Source organism: Sprattus sprattus (assembly GCF_963457725.1).
Source record: "Sprattus sprattus genome assembly, chromosome: 11".
NCBI classification, from domain to species: Eukaryota; Metazoa; Chordata; class Actinopteri; order Clupeiformes; family Clupeidae; genus Sprattus; species Sprattus sprattus.
Genome location: NC_137909.1, coordinates 1 through 15,504, shown reverse-complemented (window position 1 = coordinate 15,504; position 15,504 = coordinate 1).

Sequence of the window (15,504 nt, the reverse complement as noted above, 5' to 3'; positions counted from 1 at the left end):
GGAGTTGTCTGTGTGGCCAAAGCCAGGGAACTGGGGGGACTGAATGCTTGATGAGATGTGGTTTGTGGTGAATGTGTTGTGGATGTGGATGGTGAGGCGGATGGGTTGGTAGTGGGGATGGGGTCAGACCTAGGGTGAGTGGGGAGGGATGGGAATTCTTGATGGTCTGAAGGAGAGGGAGGGAAAGTGTTGGGTGATGTAGGGCAAGTTGTGTGTGTGACTGAGTTTGGAGGAGTGGTGGGACAGAGGGCTTGATGGGCTGTAGTGAGTGTAGTGTCTGAAAGTCTGAACCTTTTTCTAGCCCAGCCGCTGGCTATTTGAAAGGCTTGGTTATTGTAGGGAGATGTGGTCTGGAGAAGGGAGGAGATTTGTGAGGTGTAGTGGTTATGTAGAATGTGCATGTTTTGGTGCATCCAGTTTGTGGTGTTGTTATGTATGAGAGCTGCAGTCTGTGGTGTTGGGGCTGCTGGTTTAATGAATGTTGTCAGTTTATGTACTTGTCTGTTCATGCCTATGGGAAAGATGTGTGTATGTTGTACTGTGTCTATTATCTGTTTGTGGTGTGTGACTTGAATGAGTTTGAAGTAATGTTTTGCTTGCTGTCGTGTCTGGGGGTCCGGTTCCTGTCTGAGTGTGTTGGTGTATATGTCTGGTTGTTGGTGTGAGTGTGAGGGGTGGGGGTTGGGGAGCCGGCTGTTGGGTGTTGAGATATGCTTGTGAGTGAATGGAGGATGTGGGATGGGTTGTCTGTGTGTGATTTGTCTGTGGTTGGTGTGTGTGGTTTGTCTGTGGTTAAAGCGTGTTGTAGTAGTGTGGGGAGTGGGTAAGAGTGGTCTTGGGGTATGTATGCGGGATTGCAGACGTGGAACAGAGTAAAGGGGTAGAAGTGGAGGAATTTTTCTTGTGTAATGGTGGGAGCGTGTTGGTAATGGAAGGCTAGGTAATGTAGTGTGTGTTGGTGTAGGAAGTAAAGGTGTGGGCATTGCGGGACGTGTGTTATTTGTAGGTTTGGGAGGCATTGGAAAGGAAGGAAGAGTGTAGGGAGTAGCTGAGGGGTCGGGCACAAAGTGTGGTGACGATGGTGTGGGGTGAAATAAAACAAAGATCACTGGTACAATAAAAACGATATAAAAAAACCAAGAATCATTTAAAAGGAAAAAAACAAAAGATAAAGGTGGGTACAATGCAAATAAGGGTTGTTTGTGGAAGAAAAGAAAAGGGGGGGGGGGGTTGTTTTAGGGAGAAGTTATTCTGATTGAGCGAAATGGGGAGTGAGTAAAATGTGTAAGTATTAGTCAGAAAATAAAAAAAATAATAAAAAAAATAATAAATTTTGGGGGGGGGGGGGGGGGGGGGGAAAGGGGGAAAACAAATAGCTGTTGGGTAATGTGAGAAAGCAAAATGTTTGGACAAATAGGGAGCAGTTGGGTCAATGTGTGGGGAGGCAAGGCATGGCGTGGTGGGGAGTGAGTAAAATGTGTAAGTATTAGTCAGAAAATAAAAAAGGGGGGGGGGGGGAATCAAATAGCTGTTGGGTAATGTGAGAAAGCAAAATGTTTGGACAAATAGGGAGCAGTTGGGTCAATGTGTGGGGAGGCAAGGCATGGCGTGGTGGGGAGTGAGTAAAATGTGTAAGTATTAGTCAGAAAATAAAAAAGGGGGGGGGGGGGAATCAAATAGCTGTTGGGTAATGTGAGAAAGCAAAATGTTTGGACAAATAGGGAGCAGTTGGGTCAATGTGTGGGGAGGCAAGGCATGGCGTGGTGGGGAGTGAGTAAAATGTGTAAGTATTAGTCAGAAAATAAAAAAAGGGGGGGGGGGGGGGGAAATAGCTGTTGGGTAATGTGAGAAAACAAAATGTTTGGACAAACAGGGAGCTGTTGGGTCAATGTGTGGGGAGGCAAGACATGGCGTGGCAGGGGAAATAGACAATAAATGTTAAAGGGGAAAGAGTGGGGCTAAATTCTGGCAGGGCTGGGCAAATGGAAATAAGGGGGCTAATAGGGCAAACTAAGGGTGGCTAGAAACAAGATTTAAAACAATGCTGTACAGATTAAAAACAAAAAACAAAAAAACTGTGGGTGTATCTTACCTTTAAAAGGGAGCAGGATAGGGTTAGGGTTAGGGTTAGGGGTTAGGGGTATAGGGATAAATACTACCAACCGGTCGACGACCGGTCTTTTTAAAGAGTTTTTTCAACTTTACTCCATGAAGGAAGGGTCGTAGAGAAAAATGGAGGACACACTCCAGATGCGCCTTTCGACGGCAGACACGCCTAAGTTGAAATTTTGTCGATCGGACTTACCGTTCAAAAGTTATTCCAAAAATAAGATTTTTTTTTGCTGTATCTCCGAAACCGGAAGTCTGAGCAAGTTGATTCCTCACTGTCGTCTTCGCCGACCCCAACTTTGGCACTGTGGATCAAGGTTATGAGTCTCTCAGACTTTCACTTCCGGAGTTATAGAGCAAAAGGTGTTTCCCCATTGACTTCAATAGGATTTTTTTTTTTTTTCCTAAGTCCAACCCTAGTGGGTTTTTTGAATGCTTCCTGGGAAAAGTTGTCAGAAGCACATTTCAGACCCTGGGGAATCTATTGGACACCCTTTTTTGGTACATTTTTTTTCAAGTCAAATCAACCCAAGTCAAGTCAAGTCAACCCAAGTCAAGTCAACCCAAGTCAAGTCAAGTCAAGTCAAGTCAACCCAAGTCAAGTCAAGTCAAGTCAACCCAAGTCAAGTCAAGTCAAGTTATTCCAAGTCAAGGCAAGTCAACCCAAGTCAAGGCAAGTCAACCCAAGTCAAGGCAAGTCAACCCAAGTCAAGTAAACCCAAGTCAAGTCAACCCAAGTCAATCATGCTTTGCCCCCATTGACAGGTTATGTTTAGTAGAAGTGTTTGATTCAGGTCATCTTTCATTATTGTAACATCGTGCTAACATGTTCCCCATTGACAGGTTATGGTTAGTAGAAGTGTTTAGGGTTAGGGTTAGGGTTAGGGTTAGGGTTAGGGTTAGGGTTAGGGTTAGGGTTAGGGTTAGGGTTAGGGTTAGGGTTAGGTTTATGAATAGGGTGTGGGTAATGGATGCATATGTTTTGCGTTGTTTTGCACTGGCCTAGAGGTCAATGTGGTGTTGTGTGCAGTGTAAGTGTCTGTATGTGTGAGAGTGGGAAGGGGGTAGAGGGCGGGGGCTGGGCTGGGATGGGGATGGGGGAGGGGTGGGGTGGGTGGGGTTTTTTTTAAAAGACAAAAACTAACAGGGGGAGGGAAGGAAACAGACAGGGAGACACAAGGGGGTAAAAACGTTTTTTATTTTTTAATTCAACTTTTCATTCAGCCCTGTGGGTAAAAGAGTATTTAATTTTAAAATCCACAGCCGCTCTGCTCTCTTTCTCTGGGCTGTGGACCAACCTGGATTCCCCTCCAAACCACAAGTCTTGAGATGTGCAATGTTGTGTGCTTGAAAGTGGGTGACTAGGTGTGTGTGGAGTTTGTTGTTGCGTATATTTCTGAGATGTTGTCGGAGGCGTATGCGGAGTGTGTGTTTGGTTTCTCCAATATAAATGATGTGGCAGATGGTGCAGGTGATGGCGTATACTAAATTGGGGGTGTCTAAGTTAAGGGGGTTGTTGGGGGCTGAAAGGTGGCTGTGAATGTTGGTGATGTAGTGCTGGGGCCTGAAATAAATGTTTTCTTTGGGAGTGGGGGGCTTGAGATGACGGGTGAAGGTGGTTCTGATGAGTAAGTCCTTGAGGTTTTTATTGCGTTTATAAGCGGAAATGATTGTGGTGTTCTGGAATGCAGGGAGTGTTGTTTGTAATGTGGTGAAGTTGTGTTTCAGTTTATGGTGTAGATGTTGTGTGTGTTTTGAGAAGGTAGTGATGAGGGGTAGGATATGTGTGTCTGCAGGGGGGTCAAGGTTAGGGTTAGGAAGGATGTCTGGTATAGAGTGTGATGGTACGGCTGGGCTAGGGTTGAGATCAGAGTTGGGGTGAGAGGGCGGGTTAGGGTTAGGAATTGGGTAGGGGTCAAGGTTAGGGTTAGGAATTGGGTGTGGGTCAAGGTTAGGGTCAGGAATTGGGTGTGGGTCAAGGTTAGGGTCAGGAATTGGGTGTGGGTCAAGGTTAGGGTCAGGAATTGGGTGTGGGTCAAGGTTAGGGTCAGGAAATGGGTGTGGGTGATGGATGTAATCAGTGTTTAATGGAAGGTGTGAGTTGGGAGGTGTGGAGGGCTGGATGACTTGAAAAGTGTCTGAGTGGGCCTGTGTGTGGCTGGGATGTTGTGTGTGAGGGATGTTTGAGTGGGTGGGAGCAAGACCGGACAGTGTTTCGTTCTTGATTGATCTGAGGAAGCGTTTTGAATAATGGCGTGTATGCAGGGCTTGGAAGAGGATTCTAATGGCGTGGTGGAGGTCTGAGGGGAATGAGCAAATGCGGTGAAAACGGATAATTTGTGATTTAATGATTGATCTAAATGTGTGTTTGGGGTGGTTGCTGTGTTTATGTAAAAGGGAATGTGTGTCTGTGGGTTTGAAATAAACTTTTGAACTAATGGCTTTGTGTGTGGGGGAGATGGGGGAGAAGAAGATGGTGGTGTCTAGGAAGTGTACCTGTTCTGGGTGAAATGTGGCCTTGAGTGTGATGTGTTGGTGATGGGAGTTGAGGGTGGCTAGGAAGGTATCGAAATCCGAAAGTGAGTGTGGCCAGGCTCCTATAATGTCGTCCAGAAAACGGAAATAGAATGTGGGTTGTAGGGGGCATTTGGCGAGGGCGGCTTGCTCCCACTCACTCATGTAAATGTTTGCATAACTGGGGGCAAATCTTTGGCCCATGGCAGTCCCATGAATTTGTAAAAAGAGTTTATTGTCAAATTGGAAATCGTTATGGGTGAGGCAGAGTTGAAGTAATTGTAGGAGGATGTTGTCTGGTCTGTCTGGGTCTGGGTGTTTACTGAAGGTGGTGCGGACGGCTTGGATGCCTGTGGTTGTGTCGATGTTGGTGTATAAACTGTCTACATCTAAGGTGAAAAGATGGGTGTTGTTTGGGACTACCATGGACCTGATCTTACTGAGGAAGTGGTAGGTGTCTTTGAGGTAGGAGGGATGTTTGGTGGAAATGGGGTTGAGGTGTGCGTCAATAAATATGGATATGTTGTATGTGGAGCTGTTGCAATCAGAGACAATGGGTCTACCAGGAGGAACTTCAAAGGGAATGGTCCAGGTTTCTGGGGGCTTGTGAATTTTTGGGAGGAGATAGAATTGGCGTGGGCGGGGGTTGTCTGGGCCGGAGAGGAAAATCTTCTGTTTGTGATTGATGTAACCTTGGTGGTAGAGGGTGGAGAGGTGGTGACGGATCTGGGACTGTGCTGAGGGTTGGGTGGACTGTGAGATGGGGCGGTAGTGTTGGATATTGTTGAGTTGTCTATTGGCTTCGGTGAGGTACTGATGGGTGTCCAAGATGACAATCTTGGATCCCTTGTCAGCTGGCTTGATGATGATGTTTGGGTTATTGCAGAGTTGTTTGATGGCCTGTTTTTCTGATGGAGTGATGTTGTTGACTGTGGGAAGGGGAGGGGGCCTTCTAAGGTGAAAAGTGAGGGTTTTCCTATCAGATTTGAGGTGCTTGAGGAGAGAAGTGTTGAGTTTGGAGGCGGGTGGTTCCCAGGTAGAAGGGTAGGTGAAGGGAGTGGGAGTGTGGGAGTTGTCTGTGCCAAAGTAGTCGTGTAGTTTGAGGCGGCGGTGAAAGTTGTGAATGTCCCTTTGAAGTTCCTCCTGGTTTTGGCGTGTGGTGTGGGGTATGAAGGTGAGACCTTTGTCCAAGAGTGATTGCTGTGAGGGTGTGAGGTGGAAGGAGGTGGAGAGGTTCAGGACAAGGTCATTTAAGGGAGTGGATGTTGATGGTGGGAGATGTGGTGAGGGGGCGGCAGTTGGAGGGGTAGCCAGGGTTGTGGTTGGAGCTAGTGTAAATTTAAGTAGGTCTGCCAGTGTGTGAAAATTGTTTGTGCTGTGGTGGGAGTCCAATGTATGTTATCAGCTGTTGTGTGGAAGAGGTGTTGGGGGATAGCGGGAATGTTGGGGAAGTGTGATGCAATGTATGTGTTAAGGTCTGTGAGTGTTTGTTGTTCTTGTGGGGTGAGGTTGGGGGAGAAGTTGATGAGAGGGATGTGTATGAGGGCATTGGGGAAGACTTCGGTGGCTTGTTTGTATAGTGTGAGTAATTGCTTGTAGCTGGTGTCTTTTGACTTGTGATTTTTATTGTTAATGCCTACTGATATAATGACTGAAGAAACATGTGGGATGGTGTCTGTGTGTGCAAGCAGTTGTGCAAAGTGGTAGATGGCTGCTCCGGGGTAGCTGTCTATTTGTATTTGTGGGTGAGTGAATGGGGGAATGCGGTTGAGGTTGGAGTCTCCTAGGAAGAGGATGGGTAGGTGTGATCTGATTTTCCATTCCTTTAGCTTTCTGTTGGGGGCAGAGGTGGCATGGTAGGTAGGATATGACAGGGGAATGTTCTGGGGATGCTGATGCAGTGAGGTGGATGGGAGTGTTGAGGGATTAGTATGAGTGGTGTGTGGTGAGAGGGACGACCCCGGCAACTCCACAGCTTGGTGGGTAGAGGGCTCAGATACGGTTCTGACAAGTTGGTTAACTTTGTTAGACCGCTCCTTCATCAGCGCCCTCCGTTGCTGCAGAGGTGCCGGTGAAGCCCTCTCCTTTTCCTGTTCCTGTTGGGAAGATGGGGAGAGGGTGAGGAGATCGGGTGTAAAACTCACCGCAGGGTTCTGAATGGGTGTGTGTGTGTTTGTGTTTGTGTTTGAGCGGAGAGGGTCGGAAGAGTCTGGTTGGCTGTGTAGGGTGTGGTGAAAATCTGCTGTGGTAGCAGCTTTGGGATGTGGGGATAGTTGCTGTGAGAGAAGGGCAGTTAATGTAATGTATGGGGAAAGCCTGTTAATTGTTTTGCGGCATTGAAGGGGGAGTACTGGTGAGGTGTCAGGGATCAGTGTATGTGTTGTGGATGTGGGTGGTGAGGTGGGTGGGCTGGGTGGGGGGCTGGGGTCAGACCTCAGGTGGGTAGGAGAAAGTGGGAATTCCTGAGGGTCTGAAGGAGAGGGAGGGAGAGAGAGAGAGAGAGGGGGAGGTAGAGAGGGAGGGGGAGGGAGAATGTTGGGTGGTGTATGTGGAGTTGTCTGTGTGGCCAAAGCCAGGGAACTGGGGGGACTGAATGCTTGATGAGATGTGGTTTGTGGTGAATGTGTTGTGGATGTGGATGGTGAGGCGGATGGGTTGGTAGTGGGGATGGGGTCAGACCTAGGGTGAGTGGGGAGGGATGGGAATTCTTGATGGTCTGAAGGAGAGGGAGGGAAAGTGTTGGGTGATGTAGGGCAAGTTGTGTGTGTGACTGAGTTTGGAGGAGTGGTGGGACAGAGGGCTTGATGGGCTGTAGTGAGTGTAGTGTCTGAAAGTCTGAACCTTTTTCTAGCCCAGCCGCTGGCTATTTGAAAGGCTTGGTTATTGTAGGGAGATGTGGTCTGGAGAAGGGAGGAGATTTGTGAGGTGTAGTGGTTATGTAGAATGTGCATGTTTTGGTGCATCCAGTTTGTGGTGTTGTTATGTATGAGAGCTGCAGTCTGTGGTGTTGGGGCTGCTGGTTTAATGAATGTTGTCAGTTTATGTACTTGTCTGTTCATGCCTATGGGAAAGATGTGTGTATGTTGTACTGTGTCTATTATCTGTTTGTGGTGTGTGACTTGAATGAGTTTGAAGTAATGTTTTGCTTGCTGTCGTGTCTGGGGGTCCGGTTCCTGTCTGAGTGTGTTGGTGTATATGTCTGGTTGTTGGTGTGAGTGTGAGGGGTGGGGGTTGGGGAGCCGGCTGTTGGGTGTTGAGATATGCTTGTGAGTGAATGGAGGATGTGGGATGGGTTGTCTGTGTGTGATTTGTCTGTGGTTGGTGTGTGTGGTTTGTCTGTGGTTAAAGCGTGTTGTAGTAGTGTGGGGAGTGGGTAAGAGTGGTCTTGGGGTATGTATGCGGGATTGCAGACGTGGAACAGAGTAAAGGGGTAGAAGTGGAGGAATTTTTCTTGTGTAATGGTGGGAGCGTGTTGGTAATGGAAGGCTAGGTAATGTAGTGTGTGTTGGTGTAGGAAGTAAAGGTGTGGGCATTGCGGGACGTGTGTTATTTGTAGGTTTGGGAGGCATTGGAAAGGAAGGAAGAGTGTAGGGAGTAGCTGAGGGGTCGGGCACAAAGTGTGGTGACGATGGTGTGGGGTGAAATAAAACAAAGATCACTGGTACAATAAAAACGATATAAAAAAACCAAGAATCATTTAAAAGGAAAAAAACAAAAGATAAAGGTGGGTACAATGCAAATAAGGGTTGTTTGTGGAAGAAAAGAAAAGGGGGGGGGGGGTTGTTTTAGGGAGAAGTTATTCTGATTGAGCGAAATGGGGAGTGAGTAAAATGTGTAAGTATTAGTCAGAAAATAAAAAAAATAATAAAAAAAATAATAAATTTTGGGGGGGGGGGGGGGGGGGGGAAAGGGGGAAAACAAATAGCTGTTGGGTAATGTGAGAAAGCAAAATGTTTGGACAAATAGGGAGCAGTTGGGTCAATGTGTGGGGAGGCAAGGCATGGCGTGGTGGGGAGTGAGTAAAATGTGTAAGTATTAGTCAGAAAATAAAAAAGGGGGGGGGGGGGAATCAAATAGCTGTTGGGTAATGTGAGAAAGCAAAATGTTTGGACAAATAGGGAGCAGTTGGGTCAATGTGTGGGGAGGCAAGGCATGGCGTGGTGGGGAGTGAGTAAAATGTGTAAGTATTAGTCAGAAAATAAAAAAGGGGGGGGGGGGGAATCAAATAGCTGTTGGGTAATGTGAGAAAGCAAAATGTTTGGACAAATAGGGAGCAGTTGGGTCAATGTGTGGGGAGGCAAGGCATGGCGTGGTGGGGAGTGAGTAAAATGTGTAAGTATTAGTCAGAAAATAAAAAAAGGGGGGGGGGGGGGGGAAATAGCTGTTGGGTAATGTGAGAAAACAAAATGTTTGGACAAACAGGGAGCTGTTGGGTCAATGTGTGGGGAGGCAAGACATGGCGTGGCAGGGGAAATAGACAATAAATGTTAAAGGGGAAAGAGTGGGGCTAAATTCTGGCAGGGCTGGGCAAATGGAAATAAGGGGGCTAATAGGGCAAACTAAGGGTGGCTAGAAACAAGATTTAAAACAATGCTGTACAGATTAAAAACAAAAAACAAAAAAACTGTGGGTGTATCTTACCTTTAAAAGGGAGCAGGATAGGGTTAGGGTTAGGGTTAGGGGTTAGGGGTATAGGGATAAATACTACCAACCGGTCGACGACCGGTCTTTTTAAAGAGTTTTTTCAACTTTACTCCATGAAGGAAGGGTCGTAGAGAAAAATGGAGGACACACTCCAGATGCGCCTTTCGACGGCAGACACGCCTAAGTTGAAATTTTGTCGATCGGACTTACCGTTCAAAAGTTATTCCAAAAATAAGATTTTTTTTTGCTGTATCTCCGAAACCGGAAGTCTGAGCAAGTTGATTCCTCACTGTCGTCTTCGCCGACCCCAACTTTGGCACTGTGGATCAAGGTTATGAGTCTCTCAGACTTTCACTTCCGGAGTTATAGAGCAAAAGGTGTTTCCCCATTGACTTCAATAGGATTTTTTTTTTTTTTCCTAAGTCCAACCCTAGTGGGTTTTTTGAATGCTTCCTGGGAAAAGTTGTCAGAAGCACATTTCAGACCCTGGGGAATCTATTGGACACCCTTTTTTGGTACATTTTTTTTCAAGTCAAATCAACCCAAGTCAAGTCAAGTCAACCCAAGTCAAGTCAACCCAAGTCAAGTCAAGTCAAGTCAAGTCAACCCAAGTCAAGTCAAGTCAAGTCAACCCAAGTCAAGTCAAGTCAAGTTATTCCAAGTCAAGGCAAGTCAACCCAAGTCAAGGCAAGTCAACCCAAGTCAAGGCAAGTCAACCCAAGTCAAGTAAACCCAAGTCAAGTCAACCCAAGTCAATCATGCTTTGCCCCCATTGACAGGTTATGTTTAGTAGAAGTGTTTGATTCAGGTCATCTTTCATTATTGTAACATCGTGCTAACATGTTCCCCATTGACAGGTTATGGTTAGTAGAAGTGTTTAGGGTTAGGGTTAGGGTTAGGGTTAGGGTTAGGGTTAGGGTTAGGGTTAGGGTTAGGGTTAGGGTTAGGGTTAGGGTTAGGGTTAGGGTTAGGGTTAGGGTTAGGGTTAGAGTATAGGATGAAAGCGTACCTTGATACGCGTATCAGGCTCTTTTTTCAACTTTACTCCATGAAGGAAGGGTCGTAGAGAAAAATAGAGGACACACTCCAGATGTGCCTTTCGACGGCGGACACGCCTAAGTTGAAATTTAGGGTTAGGGTTAGGGTTAGGGTTAGGGTTAGGGTTAGGGTTAGGGTTAGGGTTAGGGTTAGGGTTAGGGTTAGGGTTAGGGTTAGGGTTAGGGTTAGGGTTAGGGTTAGGGTTAGGGTTAGGGTTAGGGTTAGGGTTAGGGTTAGGGTTAGGGTTAGGGTTAGGGTTAGGGTTAGGGTTAGGGTTAGGGTTAGGGTTAGGGTTAGGGTTAGGGTTAGGGTTAGGGTTAGGGTTAGGGTTAGGGTTAGGGTTAGGGTTAGGGTTAGGGTTAGGGTTAGGGTTAGGGTTAGGGTTAGGGTTAGGGTTAGGGTTAGGGTTAGGGTTAGGGTTAGGGTTAGGGTTAGGGTTAGGGTTAGGGTTAGGGTTAGGGTTAGGGTTAGGGTTAGGGTTAGGGTTAGGGTTAGGGTTAGGGTTAGGGTTAGGGTTAGGGTTAGGGTTAGGGTTAGGGTTAGGGTTAGGGTTAGGGTTAGGGTTAGGGTTAGGGTTAGGGTTAGGGTTAGGGTTAGGGTTAGGGTTAGGGTTAGGGTTAGGGTTAGGGTTAGGGTTAGGGTTAGGGTTAGGGTTAGGGTTAGGGTTAGGGTTAGGGTTAGGGTTAGGGTTAGGGTTAGGGTTAGGGTTAGGGTTAGGGTTAGGGTTAGGGTTAGGGTTAGGGTTAGGGTTAGGGTTAGGGTTAGGGTTAGGGTTAGGGTTAGGGTTAGGGTTAGGGTTAGGGTTAGGGTTAGGGTTAGGGTTAGGGTTAGGGTTAGGGTTAGGGTTAGGGTTAGGGTTAGGGTTAGGGTTAGGGTTAGGGTTAGGGTTAGGGTTAGGGTTAGGGTTAGGGTTAGGGTTAGGGTTAGGGTTAGGGTTAGGGTTAGGGTTAGGGTTAGGGTTAGGGTTAGGGTTAGGGTTAGGGTTAGGGTTAGGGTTAGGGTTAGGGTTAGGGTTAGGGTTAGGGTTAGGGTTAGGGTTAGGGTTAGGGTTAGGGTTAGGGTTAGGGTTAGGGTTAGGGTTAGGGTTAGGGTTAGGGTTAGGGTTAGGGTTAGGGTTAGGGTTAGGGTTAGGGTTAGGGTTAGGGTTAGGGTTAGGGTTAGGGTTAGGGTTAGGGTTAGGGTTAGGGTTAGGGTTAGGGTTAGGGTTAGGGTTAGGGTTAGGGTTAGGGTTAGGGTTAGGGTTAGGGTTAGGGTTAGGGTTAGGGTTAGGGTTAGGGTTAGGGTTAGGGTTAGGGTTAGGGTTAGGGTTAGGGTTAGGGTTAGGGTTAGGGTTAGGGTTAGGGTTAGGGTTAGGGTTAGGGTTAGGGTTAGGGTTAGGGTTAGGGTTAGGGTTAGGGTTAGGGTTAGGGTTAGGGTTAGGGTTAGGGTTAGGGTTAGGGTTAGGGTTAGGGTTAGGGTTAGGGTTAGGGTTAGGGTTAGGGTTAGGGTTAGGGTTAGGGTTAGGGTTAGGGTTAGGGTTAGGGTTAGGGTTAGGGTTAGGGTTAGGGTTAGGGTTAGGGTTAGGGTTAGGGTTAGGGTTAGGGTTAGGGTTAGGGTTAGGGTTAGGGTTAGGGTTAGGGTTAGGGTTAGGGTTAGGGTTAGGGTTAGGGTTAGGGTTAGGGTTAGGGTTAGGGTTAGGGTTAGGGTTAGGGTTAGGGTTAGGGTTAGGGTTAGGGTTAGGGTTAGGGTTAGGGTTAGGGTTAGGGTTAGGGTTAGGGTTAGGGTTAGGGTTAGGGTTAGGGTTAGGGTTAGGGTTAGGGTTAGGGTTAGGGTTAGGGTTAGGGTTAGGGTTAGGGTTAGGGTTAGGGTTAGGGTTAGGGTTAGGGTTAGGGTTAGGGTTAGGGTTAGGGTTAGGGTTAGGGTTAGGGTTAGGGTTAGGGTTAGGGTTAGGGTTAGGGTTAGGGTTAGGGTTAGGGTTAGGGTTAGGGTTAGGGTTAGGGTTAGGGTTAGGGTTAGGGTTAGGGTTAGGGTTAGGGTTAGGGTTAGGGTTAGGGTTAGGGTTAGGGTTAGGGTTAGGGTTAGGGTTAGGGTTAGGGTTAGGGTTAGGGTTAGGGTTAGGGTTAGGGTTAGGGTTAGGGTTAGGGTTAGGGTTAGGGTTAGGGTTAGGGTTAGGGTTAGGGTTAGGGTTAGGGTTAGGGTTAGGGTTAGGGTTAGGGTTAGGGTTAGGGTTAGGGTTAGGGTTAGGGTTAGGGTTAGGGTTAGGGTTAGGGTTAGGGTTAGGGTTAGGGTTAGGGTTAGGGTTAGGGTTAGGGTTAGGGTTAGGGTTAGGGTTAGGGTTAGGGTTAGGGTTAGGGTTAGGGTTAGGGTTAGGGTTAGGGTTAGGGTTAGGGTTAGGGTTAGGGTTAGGGTTAGGGTTAGGGTTAGGGTTAGGGTTAGGGTTAGGGTTAGGGTTAGGGTTAGGGTTAGGGTTAGGGTTAGGGTTAGGGTTAGGGTTAGGGTTAGGGTTAGGGTTAGGGTTAGGGTTAGGGTTAGGGTTAGGGTTAGGGTTAGGGTTAGGGTTAGGGTTAGGGTTAGGGTTAGGGTTAGGGTTAGGGTTAGGGTTAGGGTTAGGGTTAGGGTTAGGGTTAGGGTTAGGGTTAGGGTTAGGGTTAGGGTTAGGGTTAGGGTTAGGGTTAGGGTTAGGGTTAGGGTTAGGGTTAGGGTTAGGGTTAGGGTTAGGGTTAGGGTTAGGGTTAGGGTTAGGGTTAGGGTTAGGGTTAGGGTTAGGGTTAGGGTTAGGGTTAGGGTTAGGGTTAGGGTTAGGGTTAGGGTTAGGGTTAGGGTTAGGGTTAGGGTTAGGGTTAGGGTTAGGGTTAGGGTTAGGGTTAGGGTTAGGGTTAGGGTTAGGGTTAGGGTTAGGGTTAGGGTTAGGGTTAGGGTTAGGGTTAGGGTTAGGGTTAGGGTTAGGGTTAGGGTTAGGGTTAGGGTTAGGGTTAGGGTTAGGGTTAGGGTTAGGGTTAGGGTTAGGGTTAGGGTTAGGGTTAGGGTTAGGGTTAGGGTTAGGGTTAGGGTTAGGGTTAGGGTTAGGGTTAGGGTTAGGGTTAGGGTTAGGGTTAGGGTTAGGGTTAGGGTTAGGGTTAGGGTTAGGGTTAGGGTTAGGGTTAGGGTTAGGGTTAGGGTTAGGGTTAGGGTTAGGGTTAGGGTTAGGGTTAGGGTTAGGGTTAGGGTTAGGGTTAGGGTTAGGGTTAGGGTTAGGGTTAGGGTTAGGGTTAGGGTTAGGGTTAGGGTTAGGGTTAGGGTTAGGGTTAGGGTTAGGGTTAGGGTTAGGGTTAGGGTTAGGGTTAGGGTTAGGGTTAGGGTTAGGGTTAGGGTTAGGGTTAGGGTTAGGGTTAGGGTTAGGGTTAGGGTTAGGGTTAGGGTTAGGGTTAGGGTTAGGGTTAGGGTTAGGGTTAGGGTTAGGGTTAGGGTTAGGGTTAGGGTTAGGGTTAGGGTTAGGGTTAGGGTTAGGGTTAGGGTTAGGGTTAGGGTTAGGGTTAGGGTTAGGGTTAGGGTTAGGGTTAGGGTTAGGGTTAGGGTTAGGGTTAGGGTTAGGGTTAGGGTTAGGGTTAGGGTTAGGGTTAGGGTTAGGGTTAGGGTTAGGGTTAGGGTTAGGGTTAGGGTTAGGGTTAGGGTTAGGGTTAGGGTTAGGGTTAGGGTTAGGGTTAGGGTTAGGGTTAGGGTTAGGGTTAGGGTTAGGGTTAGGGTTAGGGTTAGGGTTAGGGTTAGGGTTAGGGTTAGGGTTAGGGTTAGGGTTAGGGTTAGGGTTAGGGTTAGGGTTAGGGTTAGGGTTAGGGTTAGGGTTAGGGTTAGGGTTAGGGTTAGGGTTAGGGTTAGGGTTAGGGTTAGGGTTAGGGTTAGGGTTAGGGTTAGGGTTAGGGTTAGGGTTAGGGTTAGGGTTAGGGTTAGGGTTAGGGTTAGGGTTAGGGTTAGGGTTAGGGTTAGGGTTAGGGTTAGGGTTAGGGTTAGGGTTAGGGTTAGGGTTAGGGTTAGGGTTAGGGTTAGGGTTAGGGTTAGGGTTAGGGTTAGGGTTAGGGTTAGGGTTAGGGTTAGGGTTAGGGTTAGGGTTAGGGTTAGGGTTAGGGTTAGGGTTAGGGTTAGGGTTAGGGTTAGGGTTAGGGTTAGGGTTAGGGTTAGGGTTAGGGTTAGGGTTAGGGTTAGGGTTAGGGTTAGGGTTAGGGTTAGGGTTAGGGTTAGGGTTAGGGTTAGGGTTAGGGTTAGGGTTAGGGTTAGGGTTAGGGTTAGGGTTAGGGTTAGGGTTAGGGTTAGGGTTAGGGTTAGGGTTAGGGTTAGGGTTAGGGTTAGGGTTAGGGTTAGGGTTAGGGTTAGGGTTAGGGTTAGGGTTAGGGTTAGGGTTAGGGTTAGGGTTAGGGTTAGGGTTAGGGTTAGGGTTAGGGTTAGGGTTAGGGTTAGGGTTAGGGTTAGGGTTAGGGTTAGGGTTAGGGTTAGGGTTAGGGTTAGGGTTAGGGTTAGGGTTAGGGTTAGGGTTAGGGTTAGGGTTAGGGTTAGGGTTAGGGTTAGGGTTAGGGTTAGGGTTAGGGTTAGGGTTAGGGTTAGGGTTAGGGTTAGGGTTAGGGTTAGGGTTAGGGTTAGGGTTAGGGTTAGGGTTAGGGTTAGGGTTAGGGTTAGGGTTAGGGTTAGGGTTAGGGTTAGGGTTAGGGTTAGGGTTAGGGTTAGGGTTAGGGTTAGGGTTAGGGTTAGGGTTAGGGTTAGGGTTAGGGTTAGGGTTAGGGTTAGGGTTAGGGTTAGGGTTAGGGTTAGGGTTAGGGTTAGGGTTAGGGTTAGGGTTAGGGTTAGGGTTAGGGTTAGGGTTAGGGTTAGGGTTAGGGTTAGGGTTAGGGTTAGGGTTAGGGTTAGGGTTAGGGTTAGGGTTAGGGTTAGGGTTAGGGTTAGGGTTAGGGTTAGGGTTAGGGTTAGGGTTAGGGTTAGGGTTAGGGTTAGGGTTAGGGTTAGGGTTAGGGTTAGGGTTAGGGTTAGGGTTAGGGTTAGGGTTAGGGTTAGGGTTAGGGTTAGGGTTAGGGTTAGGGTTAGGGTTAGGGTTAGGGTTAGGGTTAGGGTTAGGGTTAGGGTTAGGGTTAGGGTTAGGGTTAGGGTTAGGGTTAGGGTTAGGGTTAGGGTTAGGGTTAGGGTTAGGGTTAGGGTTAGGGTTAGGGTTAGGGTTAGGGTTAGGGTTAGGGTTAGGGTTAGGGTTAGGGTTAGGGTTAG